The following is a 14,835-nucleotide window of genomic DNA, read 5'->3' as shown; positions in this document are numbered from 1 at the left end:
TTTAGGATATTTTTTTTACTATTTTTACTGCTTACGTTAAACTTTACATTTTAGATAAAGAGAAAAAATGATTGATATTCTTCGCTTTTTTTTCACTAAAAAATAGATTAAATATATTTCTTTTAAAGTTTCGTACTAGTAAGTTGAAAAACTCACGTAAGCGAGAAAGATTGTTTGCGCTTCTAGATTCAATATAAAATACTAAGCATTTATAAGCTGCTTGATTTTAGATAGATTTTCTACAAGGAAAACAGTTGAAATTTTTTAAATTTTTGCATAATTTTTTCAAAAAAAAAAAAAAATATGTATAGTCGTAAGCATCCAGCCATAGAGTGAGGTGCATAGCAAAGTTTGAAATTGGAGATCATTCATATTGCATTTTTAAAATAATTGTTATTCTGATTAATATTGAAAATTTTTGATCAAGTTGACGCCTCAAAGTCTGCAGTTATCTATGAAGAGTTTATTTCTTATGCTAGTTGTCACGGAAAAAAATTAATTATAAAGTTAAAGGTCATCCTCAATTTATTAAAAAAAAATCCTCTTTGAGAAATAACTTAAATTTGACGAGACTTTGAAAAATGTGTAGTTGTCTTCATGATACTTACAACTTCTAACCGGTGAAAAACATCCGGGAAAATTTCTGTATTGTATGGTAATGTCATTTATGGTAAGAAAATAATCTTAACTCTGGTTAACGAAGCCATACTCTGGTTAGCTATGGTTCACATAACTTTGGTTAATAAAACCAAAATATACGACATTTAAACCATTCACCATTCATTGGTAATTTTTCCTCTCATATGGTAACGATTAAGAGAAATTCTGCTTTTAAAAATTATAGTTTTTTAATTACCACTCATTTAGCAACAAATATTAAACCGAAAAGTAAATTTAACCGAATATTTATTCGGTTAAATTTACTTTTCGGTTTAATATTTGTGCAATGCTCTGAAATATAGTGATAAAATTGCAAAATTTTACCTTACGTTCAGAATTTTATCTTTGATTATTAAACAGTATTTTATTGTTTATTTTACCAAAATCATCATCAAAGCTCTTCGGTAAAAATTGCGGATCTTTTTCGTGTTCCCATAGAGCTAGAAACACGGTAAATGTTTCCATATTCTGGTAGTTTTGGCTATGCTTTTTTCTCATGGTAAATCAACTGTGAATTAAGCATCTAAAAAACTGCTTTATTTATCCATAGGATTCATAAATTTTTCTTCTAATTTGTTCTTTATGTTAAGGCCTATGCACATGTTCGTAATGACTCATACCATACCAATTCTGGATCTCTTGTTGAAACCTCAAATTGTATTCTAATTGTTAGATAAATGCTTAGAATGTTTGTCCTAACTGTCATATTGACTGCTATTATTCCTATTTATAGTTTTCATGCATAATATATACATGAAAAATATATATTCGAGTTGCCAAGAGTATTCTAGAATTTCCACCCTAGTAGTGGTAATGAAAAGTAATTTTAATGAAGTTAAAGGAGCTCCTAATAATACATCAAAAATGCGTTTAATAGTTCAGAAAACCAAATGTATATCGGGCTTTCGTACCATTGTTTTTTTCTTTTTTTTTTTCTTTTTTTCAAAATGAGACAATTTATGAAACTTATAAATAGGGTCACTTCCTGAGATTAAAGGCAACAAAATTACAAAGGCAATTAATTACAAAACTGCGATAGCTGTAACAATTTATGTGCAAGCAGTAAAAATTGATTTTTTTCTTTCAAGTTTCATGATAAAATTGTTTTGGTTTACGCATGTTAGCATGCAATGTGTTACTTTGCATAAAGAATTTTTTATAGAAAGTAATAGTGTGCCAGATTGTGTATGAAACAAACAGTTTTTTCAGACCAAATTTTTTTTTCATATAGCACATTGGTAAGTCATTGGAATAATTATAGAACAGAATGAAAAATGAAACTTATAAGTGGGTTCCATCGATCAATTCACAGCTACACTATTATACACATAATCATTTATTATCATATCATTATATTATACACATAATCATATTATACACATAAAGAGTCTTGCTATCACCACCCGATTGTTAAAAGGAGTGTAAGATTTACAAATCTGTAGTGATGATCATGACGAGGCAAGTGTTTTTTTTTTTCTTTTTTCTTTTTATTTATCTATTTATTTATTTTTGTGGCAGTGGCCTTTTAGGAACATAAACAAAATTACTGTATCCAAGATTCTATATAAAAATGAATTTTATGGTATAATGCACGGTCACCCTGGTTGCGATACTTTTTACCGTAATTTGATCCGGAATTTATTGCTGTGCACTAGTGTTTCTCTAATCGACATATTTGCCCAACGAGTGTTTCTCAAAAGCGACCAAAAAACTATTGCAGCATGACGACCGGTCTGTGCAGGGGCTAGGAAACTGGCCTTGTATCAGATAGGTTCTAGGTTCGAATCCCGGACAAGATATGGATGTTCTTTCATTCTTTGTAATATCTCCCATTACTGTGGGAGCAACGTTGGTCCACCTAATATGGTGCCCCTGAAAGCGTGGCCAAAAAATTGCCCTGTAAATGCCTACGGCATTGGAAAAAAAAACTATTGCAGTAAGCCTTGGTCAACTGTGTTGGTGGTTGCGTAGTGCTTGTGACGACATTGTTAAAATTTAAAATATTAAAGATTGTAGATTGGATATGTTAAATTCCTCAACTATTTTGATCACTGAGTTTCGAAAAAAGTTGCTTAATGGAACATTTTTATATGACTATGTACATTGGTATATGGTTACACCATAAAGCTACAAAACATAGCCATGCACAGCAATAAAATTTTTCGAATTATTTCAAAAAGGAAAATTAAATCAGATTTATTAGCAGTGTTTTACTTCTAATATGCAATTAACAGCCTTAGTTCTTACTGTATCAGTCAATTTTCGATACTTTTGAAAATAATACGCTATTTTTTTCTTCTTTTTCTTGCCTTAATTCAATATTTACACTATTACTTATTTAATAAATTTAAAATTAAAAGACTTTAAAATTGAGTCGTGTATTTTATAACTTCTTTTTAGAAAATTTCTATCATTATTTTGTGTATCAATACGCTATTTTTTTTAAACCTTAATTCAATATTTACACTATTGTTTATTTAATAAATTTAAAATTAAAAGACTTTTAAATTGAGTAGTGTCTTTTATAACTTATTTTTAGTAAACTTCTTGCATTAGTTTCTGTATCTCCTTAAACAAGCCATGGATCATTGTGCTTTGTTTATAAATATGACCGTATTTCAAAACTCAATAGAATGAGATTTATTTATTATCCATTAACAGAACTGACATCAGAAAGCATTATAAGAAACATCAAAAGAAAACAAACTTTTCCGTTTTGAAAAAACATTTCAACGATATTAAATAGACGAGATTTTACTTTGCAAAACCATCTATACAGCGTGCTCTATTTTGCGTACCGATATCCATAGAATTTTCACATTTCCCACAAAAAGCAAAGTCTTCATCCAAAACCAAAATACAAAACGCCCTCTTTCAGAAAAATACTCCCTTTTGCACCGAAAAAAAAACCGTCTTCTCCATCCCCTCTGCTCTCGGTTACAGCGACACTCGCCGGATACGCCACTGTTTTGAAGCAACGTTGTCGCATGAAAGGAACGCCGCCATTGTTGCTCTATGAACGAAACGATGGTAACAAGTCAAGCGTTGCTAAGTGGAGCTATGATACTACCGATTACAATGCCAGTCGGTTATTGAGATATTGAAGGGGAAAAAAGCTTGTGGCTTTTGCTATGAATGCTTACAACAGGCTTCGGAAGTTTTTAGGCACTCCTGATGTATCTATTGTAGCCGCAGACATATAGTTTTTCCTTTAAGGCCGAAACCACAATGACATACGGTACGTTTATGACTTCATAATGGAATATAGTTGTAAGTTTCACGATTATAAATGAGCCTAGGCTCTGACAGACCATAAAGTAAATAAATAAAAGCCGACGATTTTTAAAAGGCATAAAAATTCGAAAAGGTGAGCGTAAAAAGTAATAATGATGAATGGAGATGTATGGATTTTAAAAAAATAGAATCGGCTTTGAAGAAAAAAGAATACACCAGAGTGCAAAAACCTTTTTTTTTGTCCCTAAATGTTATATACCTATTTTGACACCTGCTTGCACTCCAAGGGATTAGGTATAAGCTCCACTTACTCGTAATCCTGCGCCGATAATAAGAAGATAAGACACGCTTTCAGAATCATTGCGTCGGAATTATGATCACTACATTAAAGAGTGGATTTCGAGGCAACGCATCATCAGCATGAACGCGTTGTGAAAATGCATAATGGAGTTGCAAAGCTGGTATTGCGTTGCATGTTTAGGCATGCCCGAGTTATCGCTTAGCTTGTAATCATTAGAGCAAAAAGGATGAAGAAGTGTTACTGTAAGGAAAAGTTAGCGAACATATTTGTTCGATTTGAACTTCGTTTATCGCGGGACTAAAGAATTTTGCGGTTTAAAAAAAATTGCGGTTTCTTACTGCTTTTTATTTGAAACTTCATAAATAAAGGATAAATGTTTAGTAATAAATGGTTAAAACTGTCCCAAAAGTTTGTTGTTTTTTAATCAAAAATTTATTATCAACAAAAAGGCATCCAATAGCTTACTTCCAAAACATTTGTGTTTGTAATTATTTCTAGCGCATAATATGGGTCTTAATCACAAGTTTTTAAATGTATTGCTTTTACATTAATATCGAGACTCAAGAATATTTAAATTAAAAAAATACACACAATCCTAAATTTTAATTCATTTCATCAATTTTTCTGAGTAAAAGAATTTTTTCTAACTTATAAGAAAATAAGATTTTAAATTTCGAAAATTGGTTCATATAAAGATTCCAAAACTGGGTATGACAGCTACACACTGTTCTCACAGTTATAGGGATCACAACATCTAAAGTTAACAAATATCTTCAATATTAGTACTAACCACAGTGAAGAATTGCAGTTTTAGTACAGACCACAATAATTTTACAGCAGTTGAAAACTATTTTTGCCTGGCGCATTCTCACCTAAATGTATTGCAGATAAACGTTCGGCCTCAAACATAGTTTATGGTACCCTCTCGTCGAATTGAGTTAGAGAAGACAACGCAGTTTAATGTAGCATTCTTTAAGATGACATTTCTTGTCTGCTTTTTATTAATGAAAATCCATGATTCTATAGAAAGCTTGCTCTGAACATATATATGTACGTGAATTTACAGTAGCAATTATTGTTGAAATTGGTTTCTTATAGAATTTGCTTTATTATGCTTGCATATAATATATTATACTTAATCTATTATACACTGCAAAAAATTTCAGAAATTAATTTTGACTCGACAAAAATATTTCCGAAAATCTCAGAGAACTTCATTTAATATCGTGTTTCCGATCAATCGAGAAACATTTCCTTCATTTTTAAAAGTAGGAAACTGAATCGCATTGACGCCGATTCAGTTTCAGAGTGTAGCTTAGCTACCGCTACAACTACTTAATTTCAATAATTGCTAACTCGATTCTATCTTGATGGAATGACGGTTGACATAGTTGGTAGTCTAGCTATTCCGAAATCCGCTTTCCGAAATGATAATAAAAAAGAAAAACTTTAAAATATATATTTAAAAAAAAATCCAAATCTGCAAGAAATGATTCAAAATATTTCTGAAATACTGCAAAATGTTTTTGAATATTTATAAAAAGAGGTTTCCGAAATATTCAGTGAAAACTTTATGGAATTGTAGTTGTTCCATATATTTCGAGATTTCGTACACAGTGTACTTGCACAGAACATACGTTCGTAAATGCTCGGGATGCTATTTAAAAATGTAAAGATGATAATTTTTAGCTAAGTAGCTTTTAGCAGATAATTTTTAGATGGATAATTTTTCGCTTGTAATGTGCTCATTGCTTGCAAAATAAAAGCACTAATTTGCCGTTGAGTGTATCAGAGAACACAAACATTATTTATTAGCAACTACTAAAACTGGTGGTTTATGGAAAAAGAAAACACTTCATGTTGGGGCTGATAAAGATCAGGGGTGTTTATTTTTGACATGAATAACCTGGGGTTGTGATTTAATCACTGATTGGAAATTTTGAAAACTTTTACATCAACATCGAGCTCCTTAAGTATTTATTAAAATAATTCACACCCCTTCTAAGTTTTATTTTTCAGTTTTCGTTAACGTTAGACGTTTTCTTGTACAATATTCTCAGACCTGCAGCCATAATTTTACAATTAAACACCATCTTTTCATGTTATCAACTATACTAAGTACTAAGTTCAAATTTGTCTCAGCATATATCAGAGAATATAAATATTACTTATTAACAAGTAATTCCGAAGTATCAGTTTACAAAGATAAATGATACAATATTTTTTAACCAATATCTCAACGAAATATATTAAGATAAATGAAATCAAAATTTGTTTCAGCGTGTCGAAATCAGAGAATAGAAATATTACCTATTAATAATTATTCCTAAAAAGTATAGTTTACAAAGATAAGATACTTTATTTCTTTAACAGATATCTCAATTAAATGTACTAAGTGCAAATAAAGTTCAAATTTATCTCAACATATATCAGAGAATACAAAGATTACAAGATTACTCAGTAATAAACACTTAAATGTACAGTTCATATAAACAAGATATATAATTTCTTAAAACATACCTTAACTGAATGTACTAAATGCAAATGATTTGAACTTAATATTCAGTAATAATATGAACTTAATATTCAGTAATAATTTGAACTTAAATATTCATTTTACTAAAAGAAGAAAACGTTACTTCCTTAAAGATATAAGTGCAAAAACGATTGGTTCTTACACAGATGACCCAGGCTCGAAACCGAGAAATGGCAGCTATACTTCGTTGACTCTAAAGCAAACACAAAATTTCCACAGCTAAAATTATCATGATTGTTCAATCACTGTCGTTGTTCAATCAAACAAAATTAAACATTCATGAATATATTTATTTCATAACTCAAATGGCCGGTAAGTTTCACTCTAATGCAAGTATAGTGACACTGATATATTAATAAATTTTTTATTTCTTTCGAATATTTACCACATGTCTATAAATATTGTTTTCCCAATTGTACTACATATTTACATCGTGTTTAGCACTGGTCTCAATTTATAATTTTTTTTTCTGAAAAAAAAGACAAAAAAACATGTGTTATAATATATTTTTCTTTATTTCCTCCTTTTTTTCGTTCTTAACTACTTGATCCTAAATTTAGATTAAAGTTTAGAATTCATATTATTATTCATATAATTTTGAGATCATATTTTTGAAATCTGAATTTCTGATGAATCACTTTTAAAATAAAAGTTACTAAGTCAAATTCTACATTTTCAAAAATGTCTGTGAGCCCAGATTTTCTAAAAAACCATCGAAATTCGGACAGCAAAAGAAACAAAATATCGAATTCAAAGAATCGAATTGAAGCTTGTTTATTTTGTATAAACTATTTTTTCCTTTTCTTTTCTTGCTGGGTTTATTTCTTGACCGGATACCTTTCGGTCGATAAAATTTGATGGAGGTTTTTCGAAGGAGAAATGAAAACGAAGTAAAAAAAAAACTTAATGCGAAACAAACAAAATAAAAAATCGTAACCAGTGGTGAGATGAAACGCTTGAATACGCAGACCGAAACGACTTTAAAAAAAAAGAGGGGAAAAAATATCGATTTTTCCCTCTCTTACACAATGACAAACAAGGCAAAAAGAAAAAAAAATATATAATACATACATAAATAAAAATCGTGAATAGCTGACCGAAGAGGAAGGATATATTTGTGTCCATTACTGGTTCGGACCTTTTGACGTCACAGAGTGGGAAGAAAATGAAGGGTTTAACCGAAAAATCTCTGCATCAGCTGAATGTTAGGACAATTTTCTCCGGTAGGCGAGAGAGCAATTTTATGGAAAACATTTATTTACCTAAAAATGGTTGACTATTTTCTGCCCTGTTCCGATTCTTATTTGTTACTTAACCTATTTTAAAATGAATTAAGAAAGCAGAACATGTTAGAACGATTTTCTTCAAAAATATATTTTTTATAAGTGTCGTGGTGGATAAATATGAAGTTAGAAAGTTAACTTAAATTGCTGACTTAAAATTAAACTTCTTTTCAAAATTTGTTTTTGGAATAATAGTGGGAGAAAATTTCTTTTGAACATGTTTTCTTATCTCAAAATGGTTGACTCTGCTGTGTTTTGATTCATAATTTAATAATTATTTTTAAATCACATAATGCTGAACATGTTACTATGATATACTTATTATTAAATTTGGTGAATATGTTGTTTTCTGTCCCGTTTACGATTCTTATTTGTTACTAAACCTATTTTTAAATGAATTAAGAAAGTAGAAAAGGTTAGAACGACTTTCTTAGAAAATAGATTTGTTGCAAATGGCGTAACAGTTAAATATGAAGTTAAAAAGTTAACTTAAATTGCTAACTTAAAATTAAATTTACGTTTCGAAATTTGAATTTGGAATAATTTCTCCAGTAGGTGGGAAATTTTTTTCTTTTGAATATGTTTGTTCATCTCAAAATCGTTGACTTTGCTGTGTTTTTATTCTTAGTTTAATAATTATTTTTAAATCGCGCATAATACTGAACATGTTACTATGATATTCTTATTATTAAATTTGGCGCATATGATGTTAATTAAATTTGTTGTTTATTAGTTTCGAATGCTAGCTTAAATATAAATGAGTTGACTTTTTATGAATAAGAACTGAATGTTAGGATGATTTCTCTGAAAGAGCAGTTTTCTGGAACATATTTATTTACCTCATAATGGTTGATTATTTTCTACCCTGTTTTGATTCTTATTTGTTACTTAATCTACTTTTTAAGCGAATTAGGAATGTTGACTACGTTAGAACGTACTTCTTATTTATAAATTTGTTAATGACGTATCAGTTTGAAATGTTAACTTAAATTAAAGTTAAATTTACTTTTAAAAATTTGAATTTAGGTTCATTTCTGCTGTAGATGGGAAAATTTTCTGGAAAATATTTATCTCAAGATAGTTGACTGTATCCTGCTATGTTTGGAATGTTAATTCAATAAACCTATTTAAATTCACATGCTGAATATGTTACATTGATTTACTTATTATTTAAATTGTTAAACAGTGGTTATTAGTTTAGAATGTTAGCTTAACGGTAAATTGTGCGAACGTTTTTATGAATAAGAACTGAATGTTAGAATAATTTCTCTGGTAAATGAGAGAGTAAATTTTTGGAACATATTTATTTATCTCAAAAGGGTTGACTGTTTTTTGCCCTGCTTTGATTCTTGTTATTAATTTTTTTAAAAAACAAATTAAGAATATTGAATGAGTCAAAATGATTTTCTTATTTATGAATTTATTGTAAGTGGCGTATCAGTTTAAAATGTTTAAATTACAGTTAAACTTACTTTTTAAAATTTGAATTTAGGTCAATTTCTCCGGTAATTGGGAGAGCAATTTTTTGTAACATATTTATTAATCTCAAAATTGTTGGCTATCGTCAGCTATGTTTTGATTCTTAATTTATTCAATTTTTTAATCCACACAAGTTGAATATGTTACATTGATCCATTTATTGATAAATTTGTTGAAAATGGTTTATCAGTTTAAAAATGATAGCTTAAATGTAAATTAAATTGAATGTTTTATGAATAAGAGCTGAATGTTAGGAAAATTTCTCTGTGTTCTCTATTTTTTACCCGGTTCTGATTCTAATGTAGTGCAGACTAAAGTTTACGATTATCAATGTTCTACTCCATAACCATGCAACTTCGAATCCAACCTAAAAGACAAGAGTACTCCTAGATCAAGCATATGATGGCATGCATTGATGATATGCATTGATGGATATCGATTTACGTTTGAATTTAATTATGTCTATTTTTTGTCCTTTATAAGCAACATTCCTCATCCTAAAAAGAGCAACAAGCAACGGAAACTTATCATAAACAATCCAACTTATTTTCACAAGTACAGCTTAATAAACTAATTGCGGTGAGACAAGACAAAATTGGTGCCTTGTTTCCATTTTTGACGTTTCTCAATGTCGGAATAATTGGTCTCACCAGTCCCCATGCAACTCGAAAGCAGTTGTCTTCCAATAACGACAACATGATTGAATTAGAATACCGACATAGCCTCCCGCGAGGAATCTGCTTTCAACCGCGCGCGTGAACAGTGTCAGGCGCACGCGCAAAAACCCTGAGGGTCTTAAAAGGCAAATAAATTGTCTCTCCACCCTATAATGACTACCCATGGAATCAGAATGCCTCCCCCTAAAACCATTTTCCCGGAGATATCATTCTTTCAAGCGTACCTATTTCCCAGGGGAAAGTGTGCCAAATGATTATTTTCGTTCCTATTAATGGTTCTACCATTTTTCAAACCGAAAAAAGTACATATTGCATAAATAAATACATTGTTTGTAATTATATTAAATATTTGAAAATTTAACTCTTCTTTTTCAAGAAGAACTTAAGCATTAATTTTATTTAAATATTGTGCTTCATTTAACAATTTTATTTGTGTTATGACTAAAGGCTATAACTTGTTATTATTAAGTTTTTTTTAATTTTTTTTCAATAAAAATTTACTTGCCTGGTCTATTTAGAAAAAAAATTTAAAAAAAACTCTTTCTTAATTAAAATTTCACTTTTTTAGAGATCTGTAATTATTTTATTTTATGTTCCTCTGTAGTATAATAAAATAAAATAAATGATGTATTAAAAACAACAATATATGAATGGGATTTAAAGAGAGTCAAATACGTATTAGTTTTCCTGCTGTAAACTTGTAGTTTTTAATCCAACTCAAGAGATTAACCACGTTTACAAAGGTTTAATTCGTTTTCCACACAGTAATTTCCTTCTTTCCTTCAGAATTTTTTATGTTTCCTTATACTGAAATTGATTCTTAAAAATGAACACTTATTTCCAAGCATGGGCTGCAAATATGCGTTCTTTTTTAAAGGAAAGGAATTAAATACAACTTTGAAGGACGAGTTTTTACACGCGACAGAAATGAATTTTAGAGAACGGAAACTGATCTAAAGAATAATGACGGACGTATATATTTGCTAATAATTTGTAAGCATTTAAAAATCACCTGGTTTTTTAGTATACGACTAAAGAGCCGTTCAGTTATTGATGATATTCACGATAATGATAAGCTGCAATTAAAAAAAATCCTCTTAAAAAAAAAAGAACTTAAATGTTTTTAGGAACGAATAAATTAATAATATATTTGTGTTAAAACCATACGCGTTTAAGAGGACGCTATACCTCAGAGAAACTTTTCATTGCAAATTCTCTTTCATCACCTTAAGTAATTTAAAATTTATAGTATAGAAAAAGTGAGTTCAGACACACCTAGAGTAAGCCATGATGTTTCGAATACTGAAAAGAAATTTTCGAAATATCAAAATGAAAATAAATTATGAGAAAATGACTTAGGATTACGCAATGGGGAAGATCTCTTCCAATAATTTGTTTGTATTTTGTTTACATTTTTGTATGTATTTTGTTAGTATTTTTAATAATTTGAAACTCAAGAGCTTTCTACCCTAGGTTTTTTTCAGCTCACTTTTTCCGTGCTTTAAATTTTAAATTATTTATGGAGATAAAATAGAAATTGTGATTGAAGGTTTTTCCGCGGTATAGCGTTCTCCAATTTTCGTTCAAATCGGAGAGAAAAATTAAATGAATAAAAAAAAAAAAATACTGATTTTAGCCAATTTCTTGACACTGTTTAAAATTCAAATTTATTTATTTGTTTCTAATGTTGAAATGAAAAATATTCTTTTTTATTTCGACAGATAAATAATAAAATTAAAATAATAATTATTAAAGGTAAATAAAATAAAAAAATTCACTTTAATTAATTTTTTTCCCTCCAATTCAGAGCCTGACGAATTCAAATAGAGAATTCTGTTTATTACTTAAAAAAAAAAAAAAAAAAAAAAAACTTGCTTATCTTATAAAATAATTTAAATTCCTGAATTAATGTACTTATTTCCCAAGGAAAAAAAAAAAGGAAGATAAAAACATACTTTATAATAGTGGAAGGCGCAAACGTGATTATTAAATAAATAAATAGCACCAACACAATAAACATACAATGAACACATAGCCTCTCGTATTTAATATTTCACTTGGGATTTGATACGTTGTCTATTTTTTATCTCTTTTATAAACATTTCGCATCAAAACTGCCCCCACATTTTTTTCTCACTTTAGATGCGAAAGGCTACAGTCAGTAAACTACACGACCTACTTCCGTAGCATACGGAAAACAGGGAGGAGATAGGAGGGAGGGTCTATAGTAACCATAGCAACAAGAAGCGCGGGTATTTGCTCAGTGAAGCGAAAGGCGGTGCTAGAACGCTGGACATTGAGCCACTCGGGTGTGAAATAAGGCCTACCGTCCCTCCTGCTTAGTACAGTGGGGACCGAAAAGCTATAAGCCCCTCTCCCCCTCTACTCGTTTGATTTTTTTTATTATTAAAAATTGTACTGATACCGCCTTTCAATTTGCTTTCACAAGGTATATAGGGGGTAAAAATAGGCATATCCACCCCTCCCCTTCTTATCAAGGGGGGGGGGTTATATTTTAGAGACAGGGAAGACGCCGTTGATGATTGAACTATTCATATTTCCAGGGGGAAATATAGCCTATAGGTTATTTTCCCCCGTTTTCTTTCTTTCTTTTTTTGTTTCTCAGTGTTGAAGATTTCGTTTTAAATTTTGTTTAAGGACCAAAAGTCACGTTTCGGCCATTTTGAAAAAGAGGTGTTAGGAGTTTGAATATGAGTTTATAGTGATATGGGATTTCTGGAGAATGTATTTTCGTTTGAGATTTATTCTGCCCATGGAAATATGGAGATGAAGTAAAAAAATCGTTTGCAAAAATTGTTTTAAAATGTATATTATATACTCTTCAGAAATTTCTAAAATAAATAAATAAATACAATTTTTTTATACAAAATTGTAAACAATCAAAAGTCTATCCTGTCTGATAAAATAGTCTATTTTGATAAGATTAAATTTTAGTTTGATTAATATGTCATATAAATAACGGGGGAGTATGTTTTTTTTAAATTTAATTTAGAATTAAAGGAGTAAAAAAAACTGTGTAAGAATAAAATATTAATAAATACATATAGTAAGCAATATTTTTAAGAAAACATATTGTGTTAAATTTTTTTCTTTCAGAAAAAGAAAATGTATTTATTTATATACATTTGTAAATAAACAAAATCTAATATCTACTGGTAAATGCTAAATTAACGTTTATAAAAAGTTGAACCAAATTTGAAATAGTTACGCAAACTTTAGTTTTGTTGATATTTAAAATGAATGAAAATGGAAAAGCTTGCGTAAAATTCAAATATAAAATTTGCTTGTAATGGTGAACCATGTGTTTTTTCCTTTATAATTAAAGTAGTAATAAAAAGCATACGAATAAAATATTAAGTAAATACTAGTTAATATACCTGCAAGCATATCTTAATAAAATTATCCTGTATCTTTTTTTTTTTTTAGAAACAAAAAAATAATGACAAATATTTTTATATAAAATTGTAAGCAATCAAAATCTTATAAAGGCTGGTAAAAATTAGTGATCTTTTGCATGCAATAAGTATTTGTGCAAAACTATTCATTGAAAGCAATATTTAAAATAAGAATTTTTTTTTTTAAATTTTTATAAACATTTTTTTTTAGTATTATATAAATACTTTGTAAATGATTTGTAATGAGACCATGGGGGACTTTGTAACCCGACAGATTTTCACCCGTACCTGTCATCATTGCACTGCATCTTTGCCCGGTGGAAACGAACTCAAGACCTCTTGGACATGGGCCTGACACCAAGGTCGTAGCCAGGTTTTTTTTCGGGGGGGGGGATATGGTAAGAAGCAAGGACGGTTTCAGACATGCAAAGTAGGGGGAAAACATTGTAACAAATATTGTTTATTCTGTTGTTTGCAAAAGTTAAACTAGTAATTAAAAAATATTACATAATAATTATTTTTCAATTAATATTACATAATAATTATAATCAATTTGTAAACAAAGTTTACAAAGACATGCGACGGGGATTTGAAGAAAATTTTTCGATTACTTTTTTAGGACAAACCGGAATATTCCGAAATATGCTTAATAAAGTTAGTTAACAAAAGGTTTGATTCGACAGTTTTTGTTTTTCTTTTTACTGAGAGGCTCAAAGAAAGACCGAAAAGTTTAAATCCCAGAATTTCAGGGGGGGGATTTGTCCCGACGGCCCCCCCCCTGGCTACGGGCCTGCCTGACACCCTACCAACCAGGCTATCCCGGCCCTCAGTAAGATTTATTAGAGTGATTCAGTGATTTTACTGTAATTATTATTGTAAAAATTACAGTAGATCAGACTTTTTTTTGTTTGTTTTGTACCATGTTCCACTAAAATAAATTTCAGAAAAAAAAAGAGCCGGTACTTTTTACCGTAATTTGATCTGGTATTTTTTAATGTGTGTAAATAAGTTCAAATCAAAAATAGTACTTTATATTCATAAAAAAAAACCTTGTAACTTCTGAACAGTTACTCTCATTGACTCATGTTGACTTCATTCAAGTAGTGCAAAACATATATCGCAAAGTCAAGCAATGTTTTTAGTTTTTATTTCTCATTTATTTATTTATTTTCTTAAATTTTTTATTGTCTATGCAAAACTATTATAATGAACTCCTATTATTTCGTACTTCGTCTCATTAGATCCAGCA

Source organism: Parasteatoda tepidariorum, chromosome 2 (assembly GCF_982258835.1).
Source record: "Parasteatoda tepidariorum strain Cologne lab strain chromosome 2, Ptep-v5.0, whole genome shotgun sequence".
Classification (NCBI taxonomy): domain Eukaryota; kingdom Metazoa; phylum Arthropoda; class Arachnida; order Araneae; family Theridiidae; genus Parasteatoda; species Parasteatoda tepidariorum.
The sequence above is the reverse complement of the archived record's forward strand: the minus strand, read 5'-3'. Positions refer to the sequence as shown.